The following is an 18,611-nucleotide window of genomic DNA, read 5'->3' as shown; positions in this document are numbered from 1 at the left end:
GATGGTAAAAGCGAACAAAACATACAGCGCTATTTGATTCGCAGAAGTTTTGTACCCCGTTGGAGTTCAATGACAGGAAAGATACTTTTCTATCATTGCTAGATTGAACTTGCTACGCCAGAAAGTACCTTGCATACGTGAAAGGTGCTGCAACAGTTACCTGCCACCAAGGCACAATATCGAGGCATTCGTTTCCTAGGGATTCTTAGTGGCCTGCTCAGCTAACGGTGGAATTATTTATTTCAACTGTGGTGAGGTTCGAAGCAATTTTGCATTCTCTCAGTTTTCGTGCGCCTTACCAACTTGATTGTCTAGGTTGTAATGAACAATGTTTAAACATTATTGCGGACATTTTCTTCCGTTAAATGACCACGCTGTTGAACAATTAGTGGAAGGGCGGAGATAAAATCGCAACCTTCTATCAACTGCAAAAAGGGGAGATGCTAATTCTGATAAATAATTTAAGCATGCAAAACTTTAGCAGCCATATGCTTTCGATAAATTACGCGAATTTAGTTTCAAACAATGAAATGTGGCACTGACGTGCAGGAATACAAATTCCGTGATTGTGATGCCATCTTTGAACACATTTTCTGCTGTAACCTTCGTCCATAAGCAATCCCGTAGGTGTAGCTGAATTTCTAATGCAATTAACTGCTTCACAGTGTTCATGTCACATATAGAAATATCGTTAGACAGGGCTAATCTCTAGAGAACAATGTTGTAAACGTGATACATACTCCTATTTTTATTTTCAAAATTCTGCGGAAGTCACAAAATTACGGCATGCAAATGCGCCGGGCATATCTTTTGTGTCCCGGCGCACAGGAGCAGCAGCGCTGTATGTGTTGGTGATTTTTGGTATCGGATTGGTCAGCGGTGCGTTTGCCAGCAATACCCTTGATTTGTAGTCGTGGATACGTAGGCACGATTTCTCGCATCGCAATGTACCTAGCCCATCTATGTATAATACTAATAGCTAAGCGCCGCAGTGTTTGCTATAAGGTCGTAATTTCTTGCGCTTAGGACGCATGATATTAAACCTAAGACACCTTCTACACGCTCAAATTAAAGAAATTATAAATTAACCACGATCTCTCAAGCATGCATCGTGCGAAACAACAAGCCGGGGAATGCGCTAGGTATGCGCAAGATGTCAGCGCGATAAACGACACGTATTCCATTACTAAATATTTTGTAAAAAGATAACGTATTGCAAAAGGTGAGGTCTTGCAGCTGTTGGCAGCTCTGACTAGCAGGCCTGTTCTTTACTGGTGCAGGATTTAAAGACTATTAGTCGCATCTGCAACTATTAGCGGCGACATACTTGGTTGTTTTTTCGTCTTTCCAAATCCTTTTTGTCGCTTGCAGTTAGTCTTAAATGTTAATACGAACATAATATTTTTACCTAAACTACTTCTTTACGTCTTCAGACTATGTGATTTGTCATGTTGGAGCAGTTGCCCTTTTGCGCTCGAAATTGATTTCTTTTTGTCTGGAATAAGAAATGTAGCGCCGAATGAGTGTGTTTATATTTCGAACTTTATTGCTTTTGCACCTGGCAGTTAGCGAGTAAGTCAAACCACCGGAACTAAGTGTTCCTTCTTCTTGTATTCATCAAGTTTTTTTGAATTCTGCCTTATATTTAGAGTACGTCAATATCTTGTCCGTAAAACTGAAAGTCTGGACGAACGAAAAAAATATACATGTGCAACTTACCATATGCATGAAATGCTACATACACCTAACAAGTGTACTTACAGTTGCTGCGTCATTAACCGTTGCGTGGAGTGTAGCGCGAACGGGGCAGGGTACGAAGACACCGCGTCGAATACAGGGGCCGAATCTTTCTCTTCCCTGCTGTCCTCCGTGCGCTACTTGCGTTAGATCTTAGGTAATGTAACAGCAACTGGACCCATCAGGCTGTTGTGTTATTAACCGCGTTCTTTTTCCGCGTATCTCTGCTTTTTCTTTCACCTAGGTTCTCTGAGGTGTTGGTATATACCGGGTTGAGACGGGTTAAGCGGCACTGTGGTAGAATAGTGAGAGCTGCATTATTTTGAAGACTTAGCGAAAAGCATTTTACCACAACGTGCGCTAAAAAGCCTTCAGCCTTATCGTCTTCATATGTCACATTGAGCGTCCAGCTCTCTCGTTTTTTTAAATAAAAAAAAACAGACGCGCTTTCATTACATTCGTGCCAGTTCGCATTTAGGATCGTACTTGTTGCTTAAACATTTGCAAAGGCCGTTGACCTAATTCAATGTCCATCAACTGTTTTCAGAAAAGACGCCGTGCATGTGTTTCACTTGGTAGTGACACTGCTGGTCTGGTAACACATTGTAAACGGAAGGGGATAGTGAGGCAAGGATGCAAGTGGCGATGCAGACGTGAGAGTAAACACTGTATCTCAGAGTGCGGTATTTTAGACCCGCCCTTTCAGCCTTTTAACAAATATATAACTTGTGGCGCGTCTTGTATGTCGAAATTATCGAGCTCTGACTTGCCGTAAAGTATTGAAAAGAAAGTTTTATGGCGCACGCCGGGGCCTTGACGCTTGATGACGTGGCTGTAACTTCGCTTTACTGTTCTCCCCAACGGAGTGCTTAGGGTGAAGTTTGGCAAGTTCTATGTTTCCTAAAGTTACGGGCATTTTTACGCTATCATATCTTCGCACCTCTGGATAAGTACAAAATAAAAATGTAAATTTACACTATATCTGTACTTCTTCACAAAACGTTAGATAGTGTAGCTCAGAAGTTAACGGTATGTTTACCAAATCGTTCTCGTAGTCAAATGTTTTGTAGATAATTACCTGAATGTTTTTTTGTAGAAAACCTTTTCAGCTCTAAATACGCTACGCCATGGCTAATACTTCGTTACAGTTTTAGGGACTTGAATGTTAAGCTGTGTTATTCGCACTAATGTTTGGTGGCCTAACAGCGCACTTCTCTATTATTCTTTATAGCAATGACTCCAGCGATCAACAACTTGTCTACGCAATCATCGTCTGTTTTATATTTGTCGGCGTCGGCTGTCTGATAACCTTCGCGTTGCTTGGAACATCAACAGAAGGTAACCGAAACAATAGTATCTCGTTTTCTAAGTTCATGAGCAAACAGGTTACGTATATCCTTCTTGTGTACCACCGCTCGTGGAAGTGAGGCTTTACCATATCCATTGTAGCTGCACGGGTACTCCCTACCAGACTTGTACGTAACCAGTTATGTGTAATGACCTATTTGTACGTGTGCGTGTATGAGTACTTAGTAATTGAGCAATCACTTATTTCCTCTGGAAGGATCATTGCAATTCAATTATTCTTTGCGCAAACAACTGCATTTTATCAGTCGCTTTAGGCCCAGCAGAAGCACGAGCAGGCGACGATGTCTTAAGCCCTCAAAGTTTGCAAGAATTAGAGTAGAATTCCCGCAATCGGGCCAGGAAACGAATGGCGATCATTAGTTATTTTCTCAACTCCTCGCTTGGTTTGATCCTGAACTGCTATGGCTCGATAGTGGAGGCTACTTCAGATGTTGAGTCCACACAATCAACTACGGGCAAATTTTTCAGTGTTTTCATTGACTCTACTGGTAGCGTCTTCTCCTTGTCCCATCAACATTGATACTCTGCACTTCAGAGAGGAGCAAGGCGGGAGCATCGCCGCATAGAGTAATCGCAGTTTTGTGTGCAAAGTGTTCGTAGTTACAACACCACCATTCTATCCGGCATGCACATCGTGTGATTTTTTTAGCATCGCAATTCTTTTCGCCTTAGAGACAATATAAAGAGCTAGAAAAAAAAGTTTGAAAATTTCTGAAGCAAACATTGAAAAGCTAGTAGCCAAGTTAACCAACGCATGCGAGAAGGACTGTAGACTAAACAACTAAATTTATATATATTCTGTTTTTCTTATGTGCCATAACTACAGCACTACGATTAGGATTCACGTGATAGTGGGGGACTCCGGACTAGGTTTGGCCATCTTGGGTTCTTTAAGAGGAAGCTTTAGCTCAAGTGCTCCTATCTAAATACATGTAAAAGGAGAATTCGTTTTTCTCGGCAACCACTGCACCAAATTTGACGAGGTTTGTTGCATTTAAAAGACAAACTTAAAATCTAGTGACTGTTGGTTTCGAATTTTTAAATTAGATCGTCAATTTTTTATTAAAAATTGGCAAAAATCAAAAATTTTCAAAAAACGAAACTATCAAGTTTACAACTCTGTAACTTAACCACTAAAAATGATAATACAATTCTGTGAATTGCATCTAATAGTACATCTAAAGCGGACAAAATTGATATGTTACACATGAATATAAAAAAAATTTAATCATAGAGAAATACAACTTTTGCAAAACCGTTGTAACCAACGTAACAAATTCACGTAAGATGTAAAATGACATATTGAATTTGTCCGCTTTGAATGATCTAATGGATGCCGTTTACAGAACCGCGATATCGGTTCTTGATGCAGAGCTATGAATTTATAAACTTCGTGCTACTATTTTTTTCAAACGGTCAAATATTTGAAAATCGTTTTAAGAAAATTCAAGCCCTAAATCGAAATTCCGCTTCCAACAGTCACTAGAATTTAACTTTCTCTTTCAAATGCGACAAATTTCATCAAAATCGGTCGAGGGGTTATCTCATAAAAACGTTTTTGCGTTTTACATGTATTTGAATAGGCCGCGTCGGAGTTGCACCCGAGCTAAAGCTTCCTCTTAACACACGAAACTAAATCTAAGTACGCGCACGTTTTTTTTTTTTTTTACATTTTGCCCCCCTTATACGACAACAGTAATTAAATAATATCACAGTGACCCATGCTATTTCAAATACATGTTCCGCACCGAATATATTGGGTAAAAGTCTTGTGACGCTCCAATCTTGTGACTATGACAGTCATATTGCCTAGGTAAGCGATACACATATTAGTACAGGGCAACACGTGTATAACACGTTCTTTCAATATATCATACCAACGCATAATACCGACTAAGAAGCGCACGAGAAACAAATTAGGCAAGATAATATACAGGGAAAAATAATTGTAAAGTTCAATAGAAGGCAGAAATGATGAGCTAACATGAGATGAAATGGGCGAAATAGTTTGCAGAAGCTTGTATACGCCAAAGCCAAAATATTTACGTTTCATTTTCGCATTTTAAAGGGAACGACAGATGCTGTACTCTATGCGTTCTATAACGGGGACACCCGTTCCTGCGCACGGTTGTGACTTAAAAATTCACCATCGATTACAATATTTCCTCATGCAAAATTTGAGCGCAGCTCAACTTTCCTTACCTTTTCTCTCTCTCTCTCTCTCTCTTGAGCGCAGCTCGATGCGTGTTTTAATTTCGCGATATATTGGTTGGGGTAGCGAATCTGTCGCTGGCGGCACGTGGCAAAAGGAAGCAAGTGTGGCGTAACTGCCTCGCTAATTGAGAGATCGGGAGAAGCAGCGCGTAGATGACACGTTGGCACGAGTCACAGCAGCCGCCGCACACATACCTGCGCTCATGCAGCGCTTGTACCGTTAGCGTCAACGGTGAAAACAGGAGGCGCGCTACTGTGGCGCCATCTCGTAACTGTCGTACTCAGCATTTCTCCTCACGCTTTCGACTGCTCCGCTTTCCGGCTAATGGTCCCGCTTCATGCTTCTTCTCCGCTTTCCCCTCGCGATCTCTTCGCTATATCCGTCTTTCATCCCCCGCTACTCTGCGCGTTCGATCTCATCATTCACTGTGCTCATTAGCGCCGTTACAGCAACGCTCGCTGCAGGAAAGGGGCCCGAAAACAAGCGCTCTGAAAAATTCGCCCCAGCAAATACACCTACTTCTTTCATTCCGTATAGAAGACTTCGAATCCCATAGCCTTAACGCCAAGAGGTAACACACGAGCGCTTATGGGCCACTTGGCTGCTACATAATGAAGGTGCGAGGTTAAGACTGTGAATAATTTATTGCTCCACATTCCCCACCTTGGCCAAGAGCGGCGCTCGTTCACACTTTCAAATCTAATCATATATGCATATCCAAATTCCAAAGAACGCAACTTAATTGCACGTGTTATTCGGATGATGTCACTTCATGTCCCACCTGCAACATATTCTTCTGTTTTCTTTCGTATCAATGGAACTTAACAAATAATTCTCCTTAAGCATCTCTTGGCACATTGTCTGTTTTTTCGTGTGCGTGGGGTTGAAGACTGAAAGGCCAGGTCTTCAGATCCCCTTATTTTTGTGTGGGACAACGAGTGACTACTTTTTAGCACGCCATCGTTCGAAATTCGAATAGCACATGAAACACGATGGCGACGACAACGTTGTCGATTGTTAATGTATCCGCTTTGAATTGGCGTTGAGACAGCCACTTAGCGTCTATTATTCATACGTGCGGTGACAAATCGTAGTGTAGCACTTTCACAGTACGTAACTTCAACAGATTAACTTATCTGATAATTCATGGAAGCCTTTCTTTAATACATGTGAGCCTTGTGCCATGGTGCATTGAGTTGAGTTGAGTGGTCGTAGACTACTGGTTGGATTAGCCTTGCAGTTGCTGTCGGCAATTGCTCCACCGTTGCGGCATTTAAAATAAATAAATCCCATAAATCAGACACAGACCTCTCAATTACAAATGCTGACTCCTAATGTCACCATGTGGAGGCCAAATCCGTGTCCTGCCGGTAATTTAAAAGAAGGCGAGAAACCTCCTTCCTACACAACTGGTACCCGCGCGGGAAAACAATGTCCTGAAGAGAGCTGTGAGGAACTCTGGTCTTCTTGAGGAACACGAATAACTCCTTCCTTTCTGCATTATACACAGTACAGCACATCAGGTATTGTTCTCCTTCACCGCACACACCACACGTTGAATATAATCGACGCAGGGGTACGGGCAGAGCCCGTGCGAATGCGGAGCAGTAAAGGCGCTTGGTTTCTTTTGAGACCCTTTGTCGCACATGGCTTGCGAGGTGAGCTCCACAAAGAAATGAAGAGGCACAACACCGCTTCTCTGAAGAATGTCTTGTCCTCTTGAGGCCGTTTTCTCAATGGTATCCCAGGCAGTGCTCTATGGGCGAGGCTGTCCGCAATCTCGTTGCCTATGCTACCTATGTGCGAGGGCGCCCATCGGAAACGTATGGAGAAGTAGTTCAAACAGAACAGCGTGGTTTTCACGGGAGAAATGACACGGCAGCGCTCGTCCGTGTCGTTTCTCCCTTCTTGTTCCCTTGAAAACCAACCCTCTTCTGTTTCAAGTATATCTTACCAACTCGCCCAAACGCCTGTTGTATGGAGAAGCCTTTGATATAACGATTGTGCACCGAGCGTAGGGAGCTAAAACATAAGGCACCAGTAGGGAACCCGTGCTTTAACCTTTGAAGGGTAGATTTTGAATCTGTAAGGATGACAACAGGTTGAGGCGTACAAAACCGTAGATTCTTTACAACGGCCTCAATGGCAACGCTTTCGGCCGTTGTGGAGGACACGACTGCAGGGAAGCGAACAGACCAATCGTACTTCAAAGAGAGAATGGGAAAAGCAGCTGCACTAGATCCTCTGACCTTGTCCACAGAGCAATCAGTAAAAATTTGAAGATGACGTGCATATTCAGTCTCAAGATGTTCCAGTACGAGTGAACGCGCTTTCACTAAAGGAGAACTACGCTTAGCGCTAACGTGAGGAATTGTCAACGAACAATCGAGGCTCGAGAATGACGAAAGAGCTTTCAACCTCTTAGTTCCACCTCTAGCGTCAAGACCCAGGTAACCAAAAGTGTTTATGGCCAAGTACGCTCGCGACTCGGATCTATTTTGAAGGCGCTGTAGAAGGGCTCGCCCGGCTACCGTTTGTTTGAGGCGGGTAATTTCCATCAATAACCTTTGTGAAGCGACTACGCTAAGAGGCCTCGATAGAGGCTCATAAAGAACTGCATTGTTAGGAGCAGTCTGCGGAACTCCAAGAGCCCTCCTTTGGCTCTTTCTGTGCAAAACCTCAAGTCGTGCCAACTGTGATAGCGATGGAAAATTAAAATGAGCTCGTACATTATTGGACTCGTCACCAGTGCATCGTGCAGCCTGACCATTGAAGAAGGGTGATTGCCCCATTGCTGACTTGCAACTCTACGGATCACATTGAGACGCGAAGATAGTGGTGTCACAATCGAGTCCACAGCGCGTCGCTGCTGTAGACGATAGTCAATAAAGACGCCCAAAAAGCGCTTCTGCTACAGTTGACGAAGGCAAGGTTGATCAAGGTTCTTCAGCCGCGCATACCGTCTTCCTCTACTTGGAAACACGATGAAGCCAGATTTTTCCACCGATATATTCAGCCCAGCACCTTGAGGGTAACTTTGAACTGACGTTAATGCCTTTCGAGCTATCAGAGCTAAACTCCTGGGTTGATATCTCGTTAACCAAAAACATATGTCGTCCACATATATCGACGTATGCACATGCCTGCAATGTTCTTGCGCTTCAGCAGGAAGACGAGCCATTACGACATTAAAGAGCATTGGGTAAAGAAGGATTCCCTGAGGTATACCTCGCGATACCGCCCTTTCGGTGCGTATGGTGCTTGCTAATAGCACTTGAATATTAAGTTCCCTGGTAAATGAATGAATGCATCGCAGAAGATAGCCCTGTACGGCTATTGCCTGCAAACTATTAAGTATTGAGCTCTGAAAGACGCTATAGTAAGCCTTTGATACGTCTAGGAAAATAGTTAGTGTTCAAAGGCCGAAAGCTCTGTGATGTTCAATGTGACTCATCAATAGGGTCTTGGACTTGACAAGCCATGGTGTCTTCTCTCGTTGTGCTATGGTGCGATGGCACGCATGCACAATAAGCTGTACAAATGTTGGTGCGTTGCATGAAACTAGACAGTAGCTAGTAGCACCCATCCTTGTGCACTTTGTTCTTTTCAGCCAGTGTCTCAATTTGCCTTAGTCTCCCATAATTAAAATTGAAGACGAACTAGCTCAACAGTCATACCTTCTGCCCCTCTCGTTTCAGCATTTCTCCCCTTGCACTAAAAGCGACATTTTTTTCTTTGCTATTGCGAATGAAACCTAAATAAGGCAGGGTGACTTGGTACGCTTCTTTGCTGTTTTTTTTCACGAAGCCTTGCTCATGATTGTTTTGCGAAGTGAGCACAGTTCTAAAATTTCCTGGTAAATGTGGAGTGATAATTGTTCGTTTACTGCTGCGTATGCTATTACGCGCTAAACATAAGAGGTAGCTTAAACTAAGAGCCAACACTGATTCCTCTATCCGTACAGATGTAAAACGAGGTAATGCCTTTATTTGAGGACCAATGGACAAATTAGAGCGAATAGATAACGCAGATTTTCATTATTCTTCCTAAAGCTGTCTAAGAAATTTCGCGAAGTTTCAAACAAATTGAAGTGCGACGTTTACGCATCCCCAACTTTGTGCGAAAACCAGAAACCGCAGTTCTCTAAACTGCATATGTTAAGGAGCAAATATGATTTACCAATTCAGAGCTTATGTGGAAATTTTGCAATTTTGCAGAGTTTACAAGAGCCTAACTGAAAAATTATTCGCATACTTTAGAGCTGCGCAATTATAAATTTTGTCTTATTTAGATTAATCATAAGCCGCGCCGTATCGAACTGAAATACCCTGTTTTTTACTTCTGAGTAACATAGTTCTAAACTTGACAGTGGAGGTAATTGATGTTTTGTTAGGTAATAAGTTCTTTTAAAATGTGACGGCATTTATAAAATATGTGCTTTCCACATTGTGTAGATTTAGATATTTTTCTTTTAATGGCAACAATACTTCAAAAATGGTGTAGAACCTGATGAGAAAAAAAATATACGATGGTTTCTACTTATTCAAATAAGATCTCCCAAACCAAAGCTACGCCTTAGCTAACTCTTGATTTGCGACGTGTGGCCACGTGTTCCCCCCACACGTTACACTCGAGTGCACTGATACAGCTGAAATGCATTCACCGGCACCCTCCCTCTCGCGGATCACCATTCACCATTGCGGGTTTACGCAGAACTACAGCGTCATTCACTTCACACTCACTTCTACTGGAACTTTCACGTACACTCAGGCTCGCAGGCAATCAGTCGAGGTTGTCATGTTAGCATCGAATCGTTTAGAAGCACTGTCGTTGCGTTGTCTGAGCCCGCATGGCCTTTATGCCACAGGGACCCATCAATCAGCCATTAAAGTTCACACTCGCACCAGCTGCGACTGACCGGTTATTAATCGTGCTTATACTCACACATACAGTCTCCGGTAATTAGTTGTCATCATAGTCACATCCACTAACAATCGTTGGTTCTCACCCAAACTTCATAGTGACACCCACCGACACCAACTCACACTCATATCGTATCACCTCGCGCGCTCACTGGCGTTCACCCTCGTTCACGCTCTCGTGAAATCACACTCACGGCTACTCCCAGTCATGCTCAGACCTACTGATATTCGCTGTCGCTCACTCACGTTCACACTCAAGTGTACTTGCACTCACCGGAACTAGCTCACGGCCGAAGTCATGCCCGCTGACAGTAGTCGCTCTCACATACCCATACCAACTCCTGTTAAATGCGTGTATAAGTGTGTGTGCCCAGGAGAGAGCTAACCTCATTGACAAATACCAGCCCCTTCCAGTCCGTGAAGTTGGATGAACGAGTGTTACAGCGTGCAAGTCGAAACTGGCAAGCAGTCCATACAGTAAATTTTTTGTTTCACCATGCTTTCACCTCATTTTTGCTTTTGCATACTTCGCGTGGTCAGGGCACTTTCGGAGTGCATTTTTTGCACCTCTGCCAGTGCTTTTATTTTTGCGCGTGAAGCAGGCTCAACGACGACGAGCCCGTTCACGAGCAAACTCTCGCTGACGCTCGCGGTAGGCCGCTTCTTCCTGAGGAGTACGCACTACTCGTGGTCTTACCATAGTTGTAGCTGGGATGGAATGTGCGGAACCACTAATCCAAAGCTCCGTATATTGGGCGCAAGGCCCACCATTGGAGATGCGGCACTGCAATCGTTCTGACGATTGGTTGGATTGTCTTGACGATTGACGTGGCTGCCGGCACTTACTGGGGCAAGAAATTCCAGCAGCCACGCGCTCCTAGTATCGCGTTTCAATCGCTGAGCGCTGTTCGTTGGCCGCAGACCGCCAGCGTAACATTCGTCTCTTTTCGCGGCAGGGTGGAGTCAACCGTGGATAACTTCGATGCCGACCTGGCTCGATCGCCGAAAATGCACCGTGTGACAACACGATAAGATTCACGTATAAGGTAGCATTCTCACAGGGCAAAAGGGTTTACTCCAACCCCATTCCACAGTTGATGTCTTCTTTTCCTTCTCTGATTAGTCACGGGGCCTCTTCTTAGTGAAGTTCGACAACGCATAAACAGCTGTATAAACAGCTGTACCACACAGGGTCCGCATAAACAGCTGTACTGCAATAACCTGTCCCATAAGTCCCATATCCAATATTGTCATATGACATACGGAAAAAAACTTCTTATATATTGGTCCACATAGGTTTCATATAGGAATATTGGAATATTAAGGGAATTATGGTGAGAATATTGGAAGTGGGAATGAGCGCTATGCACTAGATGTTATACATGTTTGCGGACTCAGATTGCGGGTTTCCAATTGAACTGCACAACTAAGGACGAGAATGCAAGCGACGCAAAACCGAAGCGGCCTGAATGTCTCCCGCCTATATACTTGTTGCAGAAATGACAATTTATCACTAGTACTTTGCAAAGTAGCGATAACAACAGTGGCAGGGGAATCCTGCGTGCTGTCTTGTGTTCCATGTGGAACACATGCACGCCATGATTTTTCGGGACTTAGTGCAATTACTGGCTGGCCCAACAGTAGCGAAAAAAAAGCCGAAGTGCGCTTCTGCGCATTTTCCCGCATTTTATTTACTTCGTATGCGCAGCCGACGAGGACATCGACGACTTCAATGGTTTTGGCGGCGGTGGCGGCGGCGGCGGTGGTGGCGGTGATGGCGGCGGTGGTGGCGGTGGTGGCGGCGGAAGTCCAGGTGCGGGTCACGATGCTTCCTCTCCACCATCGTCTCCAGCAGGGACGCCACCAGAGACAACCGGTAGGTGTGGTTTGAACTAAACCGGGTGAAATGCCCCAAAAATGTTATTATGAACAAAATTCAAGAAACATTTATGACAACGAGTCAACATCTGCGGTAAAAGATATGAACCTTTGCAGTCATACTAGCTTTACCATCAATATTTGAACTATAGTTAACATTTATACCCGCAGTGGTGGCAAAAAGGCGTTAGTGTTCCGCTGCTAAGCCCGAGGTAGCGGGATCGAATCCCGGCCACGGCGGCCACTTTTGGATGAGGGCGAAATTCAGGAACACCCGACTATCGTGCAGTGGATGCACGTTAGAGAACCGCAGGTGGTCAAAATTACCCTGAAGTCCTCCACCACGGCGTGCCTCATAATCATATGGTATTTTTCGCACGTAAAACCCCAGAGAAAAAAATTATAGTTAACATTAATAACACAGAGTTAACTTCTGCGCTGGGCGATATCAACCACCGCATTCGTTCAAACTGTATCATAAATATTTGATTCATAGTCCTTAGTGTGTAGTATTACACAGCTCTCCTGTAGGATGAAACAGATTTGCTATATATACAGGGTGTTTCAGCGAACACTCAAAATTTTTTTAGAGGTTGCCTGTGGCAGATAGCTAAATTCTAGTTAATGAGCCGGCCTACTCGAAACGGTGCACATTACTTGCAGAGAAACGTGAAATGCAAAATTGAATAATTACAACCATTCAATAATTAACTTTTTAGCTTATTACCCATATTGCAGTTTACAAATTCTATTAGTAGACTTCGTAAGGCGGATCCACTTGGAACGATATCTGAGGACGACACCAGTTTTGAGACATAAATTCTGGAACTTTGTGGACAAATGCATTGGCGTTCCAGTTACTTGTGTATTTCAGTGCATTAAACGATGATTTGTTCACAAATTAACTCGAACGCCATTGCATTTCTCCGCAAAGTTCGGGAATTTATATCTAGAAACTGATGTCATCTTGAAAACTTCTTTCAAGTGGACCCGCCTTGCAAACTTCACGGCTGGAATTTGTAAATTACAATATGGGCCATTATCTAATTAATTAGAAACTTAGTGAATTTCTTTTTTATTATTTGATTTTCGTTCTCAATTTTGTGCTATTGTCCACCGCTTCAAGTAGACCAGCTCTTCAACTAGAATTGTGATATCTGTCACAGGCAACTTTTAAAATTTTTGAAAGTGTTCACTGAAACACCCTGTATTTTCTTATACCTGTGCGTTTTTGGGTGCTTTCAGTATATCACGCAATATCATTCTTAGGCTTCTGTTTTCTCTTCTTATCAGATATCGACTATTTATGGCTAGGACATCCAAGTTACCGCAACAAGTGAGGCTTGATTCACGACCATTATACAAGCTCTAATTGGTTTTTCTCGTCTTACGCTCGCTATAACATAGTGTGCACAGGAAAAAGTGGTTTCTACAGAAGGGTAAGCAAACGCACACATGTAGGAAGGTCGTTGCTTTTTCCAGAACGGTTGGGCCTAAAGCCTCCTGCATAAAGCTTTCGTAGACGCTTTGTGTGCACAGCAGTATTTCTGTTCTGCTCTTAGATGCTGTCCTCAGGTATCATGAGGAGCAAATGTCATTTTCATTCCAATGTCTGATACGCCAGATATGCCTGATGCGCAATGCGTGAAGCAAGGGAGGAACTGCATTCATTGCGTTAACCCAGTGAGTTTGAGCTCAGTGCCGCATTAGAATGTGCCACTGTCTGCATTTCCGGGGCCTTTACCAGGAGCTCCAACACCACAAGGTCCTTTTACGCCGGAACCGGCAACGCCCCCGACAAGGACCCCGACGACGATCCCGACAACGATCCCTACAACGGCGCGGACAACGATCCCGACAATGATCCCAAAAACGACCCCGACAACGACACCGACAGGGACCCCGACAAGGACCCCGACAAAGACCCCGACAACGACCCCGACAACGAAACCGACAACGATCCCGACGACGACCCGGGCAACGATCCCGAGAACGATCCCGACAACGATCCCGACAACGATTCCGACAACGATTCCGACAACGATTCCGACAACGACCCCGACAACGACCCCTAAAATGATCCCGACAACGACCCCTAAAAGGATCCCGACAACGACCCCTACAACGACCCCGACGACGACCCCGACGACGACCACGACGAGGACTACATTAGCAACATGTAAGTCAGAGCCGAGCTGCTTATCAATTCTTGCGGTGTGCGACAGTGAAATAGTTTTCCAGAGATTAGATGCCATGATCAAATTGAGTGACTACGTGAAGAATGGAGTCATAATATCATTGCCTGTGATCGCTGACACCAAAACACCCGGGTGTTTACTTGTTAATGCCGTGCCGTGTTATTGGGACGTCTGTGGGTCACTTACCTGCGTAGCCCTTGTAGCTTTTGCTTTACCTGGCATCGAAGTCGCGCTCTCGCTAAGTTTTATTTACTACGCGCAGTATTTCTTCTGTTCCTCTGATTTGCCGTTGGTGGTTAGTTTGGAGTCATCTGTGCTATCGTTAATATGCTATCGTGACTGTGCATTCGCTTATTTAATAGGTTGTGTGACATGTTCAATTACCTTCACCTATGATACATGCGTGTCATAGGTGAAGAAATACCTCAAACGAGGAGGAGTGCGACTAATTAAATTTGAAAACTACCACGACCAGGTGATGGTGTCTAAGCAGCTTTTGCCACTTCCAATGGCATGTACACCACGCACTTTCTTCGCGATAAAGCAGCGTGGAGATTTGGTTTACGCATTCAAATGTTTTATGCAAGAACATATGTGTGTTCGTTGCAAAATTCCTCGTGATGCACAAGCACATCAGAAAAAAATGTGAACACAGTGGCTCTCACAGCACCCAACAAGTGCACATCGAATGAAACTTTCCGTAAATTAAATGTAGTGGACAGAGCGAGCAGAGAAGTAGCCGTGACCCAGAGTTGCAGGTTTTCACGAGCACACTCTTCAAGATTAGGACTAAAGTAGCATACACAGCTGGGCCAAGCAATTGTCCTTTACGCCTCTGTTTCGTTGTTTTAACGTGCCTATTTTAAATGTACTGGTGTGGACAAACAAGGGCAGCAACATAGTTCGTCACGTGATGAGTAAAAGTCGGAAAGGACAAAGAAAATGGCTTCTCGGTGCACAGGCTGGTTGCGTGACAATATTTTCTCTGCGAATCTACTTCCTGCTGTCATAACTACGCACATTGTGCTCTCTGAGTCACTAACTGACTCGCTCGTATTGTTTCTTTCTAATACGCGAAATCTGGTGGCGCCGCACAATAGCTGTGCTCGGTAGCATCTGCGCAGAAAGGACAGCAGGCCAGCCACAGCGATCCTGCAATAGCACAACTAAGGCACACTGCTCTGTTCAATCTAGCATGCCGTGACAGCACAGTCGCGGCATGCTAGATTGAACAGAGGAGTGGGCCTTAGTTTTGCTATTGCAGGATCGCTGTGGCTGGTCTGCTGTCTTTTCTGCGCAGATGCTACCGATTGCATGTAGGAGCAAAGACGTGGATTGATTACGGCATGCACTCAGTTGAGAAGCATTTGCACTGGTCAGTTCTTGCAGTACTACCGCTCTATCAGGCGTATAATACAATAACTCAGTCGAGCTTGAAGAGAACAGTTTCGAAGCGGACCTCTACGACTTCTGCTCTGCCTGTAAAGGTGGAATCTTGTTTTAGGATTTTCTGAAACAATCTGCACAGGCACTTTGCCACAGCCCTGTAGTTGTACAACAGGTACAGTCAACTGCAAGATTTTACGGGACGCAGGTTCTGCCAAGAAGCTCAATTCTCGCGAAGCGTGGTCACGCAGCCTCGAGTTGAATGTTCTGGCTTGTAGTAGCCTTCGCCACCTACACAGTGATTCATTAAATACGAAGTGTCATGCCTTAACAGTGAAGCAATTCACATTTGAAGGGGAAACCGCATCCTGTAAACGTTTGTTGTTGACTGTACATCACTGCATTCCGCAGGATGTCGACGAGATACCACTTTTTTTTCACAATAATCTTTATGGATGTCTTGTAGCGCGAGGTAGAAGCTTGAAAAATCGCGGGCTCTACGAAAGTGGTAGAATATGATTGTACGTGCGAAGTGTGCTAGAGAGTAGTGTTGACCTTCTAGTAACGTTGATGCAGGCATTGCTCTGAACACCACCACGATTCCTTTCAATATTGCCAAGAAATGGCTTAGTTTTATTCAAGAACTGCATTAAACTTCCCTTGATAATTGGAAGACATGCATTTTCTTCTGCCTTCAGAATGACGCACAAGTTGTGTAAATAGAAGTCATCGTATATTCGGTATGGATGAATGATCAGAACCATAGAGAAATGTAGCCGCACACTTGCAACCAGTGAATTACCCGTGCCCTACTTGTACGCTCGTTAAGCTGACCATTATATTAACAGGCGGCCAATAAATAAATCACACACATTTTAACCTGCTTTGATACCTCGAGGACACACTGTAGATCAGGCTTCAGGAAAACTTGGATATGTATGAAGAAAACAAGCAACTGCATTTTCACAGGTTTAAAACCTTCTGCTAGAAGTAATTGATAAATGTGAAGTTTAGTGACGACATTCTGGAATTTCTGTGGAATGCCACGGCACTTTCTTTTTCAATTTGAAAAAAAAAAACATAATAGCGCAGCCGTATTTCACACCTTTATAGCATTCTGCAGTCCGCCCAAATTTTGGAAAGCTTTGCCAAATTGGCTTGTTCTAAGTCTCTACGAATGTTGCATCGTGTTTTACGAAACACTAATTCGGTTTGCAAATAAGGGATGTAAATAAGTTCGTGGATGATGTGACGAAAGTTTGAAAAAAAAAAGCATCAAGATATGAAATTATGTCGTACTTGCGCTGGGTTCTTGAAACAGTTTGACACAGTACACTAGTGGTGCACCTAGAGCATTCTTCCTCATCATAGCTTCTGAAGCAGGCAAAATTAGCAACAGCAATGTAACTGAAAAATTCAGGGCGACCTAACACAACGTGTTGCTTGCATACTTGTACGGCACAGATTACTTGTAATTACTTTTACTCAACGAAACTTTCAGATATTACTTTCATCGATTGGTTGTTTTCTCGCCAGGGGAACGCTCATGGCAATTCAATTACATTTTTTTTTGTTAGCCAGCAAAATGTAATCACCAGCAATGTGACTGAAAAATCAATGCGATCTGAAGACAACGCGTTGCTTACAGACTTCTACGTAACAAATTACTTGTACTTACCTTTGTCATAAGAAGCCAACAAACACTGACACCAAGGAGAATATAGGGAAAATTACTTGCGCTTAATAGGTAAAATAAAGAAAGCATGAATAAATAGAAATTAAAGTGGATGAAAACCATCGCGTTTCGCGTGCGATGCTATAGCAATTGAGCTACCACAGCGTCGCTTTCCCATCCACTTTCTTGTCTACTTATGTGGCCTAGCAGAACCCTGGGAGTGTTAGCGAGCGCCACCACTCACAGACCTTGGCGGCGGACGTGGAACGTCCTTTTTGCCGCAGGCGTCACGAGACGTCATCTTTTTGGGTTAAGGCAACTGATCAATAAACCCACATATGCTACCTGAAGGCGAAACCTTCGCGTAACCTTCGCGAAATGCGAAGGTTGTGGGTTCGGTTCCCACCTGCGGCAAGTTGTTTTTTCATCCACTTTAATTTCCAGTAATTTATCGTTTCTTTATTTCATTTATTAAGCACAAGTAATTTCTCCTATGTTGTCCTTGTTGTCAGTGTTGGCTTCTTATGATATGGCTAATAAAAATCGGGCCCCTCGGTTAACCCCTTTTCTTCTCGTGTAATTACCTTTATTCATATGAATGTTCTGATAATTATTTAACTGATTGACTAAGTGTTCTTTCACTATGTAACATTCGCGGCAGTTCAGCAATGTCTTTTTGTCAGTCGCTAGTTACAGTTAATCAGTTAGTGCGTGGACGATGCAAGCTGTACCATGCGACACAGCTTCGTGCGTTTGAATTGCCCGATTACTACAGTTGCGGGTGGGAACTACCCGCGGTCACGAAGCGCGGCAACTTTGCGGACGCGTATACTCATATAGGCAGGCCGAGAGAGCTTTGTATTTGTTATCCTTGTCCTAACGCTTCACGGAACATTGGCCGACGAATTGAACGCACATATGTCATGGTTCGTTAGCGAGGTCCGCCTTGGACGTTGATGCTAAGAACTCACCTACAGGCGATTCTTCCTGCTTCTATAAGGCTCTACGGGAAGGGTTTTCCGCTAACTCGAGCCCCGACGAAGCTCTGCGCTTCATAGGGGATCTCGACCCACACATCGCGACACTCAGCAAACGCGATCTTGTGCGCAAAGTGTTCCCATATACTAAGCGCGCCCTTCACTGCAGTGCGGACATCGAGCTATAGTTTTCAGTGTCTTCACAGATATCTCTACAAGAGAACTGCGGACGATGACTATTGAAAAATTCGAAAA

The sequence above is a fragment of the Dermacentor variabilis genome, chromosome 10, assembly GCF_050947875.1.
Source record: "Dermacentor variabilis isolate Ectoservices chromosome 10, ASM5094787v1, whole genome shotgun sequence".
In the NCBI taxonomy this organism is placed as follows: domain Eukaryota; kingdom Metazoa; phylum Arthropoda; class Arachnida; order Ixodida; family Ixodidae; genus Dermacentor; species Dermacentor variabilis.
The sequence above is the reverse complement of the archived record's forward strand: the minus strand, read 5'-3'. Positions refer to the sequence as shown.